We start from the raw sequence: 247 nt of genomic DNA on the forward strand, positions 1-247 counted from the left end.
TATTTTCTCATTATTGTTCTAAAAAGGTGTGATTTGTTCGTATTTTTGTTTGTTTTGTTGGTGAAAACTAGAGCGCAAACATGTCTGGACCATTGCCTCCTGCGTGACAACGTGGAAGCCCCGTTTCTGTTTTGCAGCCACCTTCGCTTGACAGTCAGAAATTAGTCTAAATAGAAATCTTTAACAGACTAAACAAAATACGTTTAATTTTAGATTTCTAGGACTAGATTCTTAAACTGGTCTAGTT

Source organism: Penaeus monodon, chromosome 29, assembly GCF_015228065.2.
Source record: "Penaeus monodon isolate SGIC_2016 chromosome 29, NSTDA_Pmon_1, whole genome shotgun sequence".
Taxonomy (NCBI): Eukaryota; Metazoa; Arthropoda; class Malacostraca; order Decapoda; family Penaeidae; genus Penaeus; species Penaeus monodon.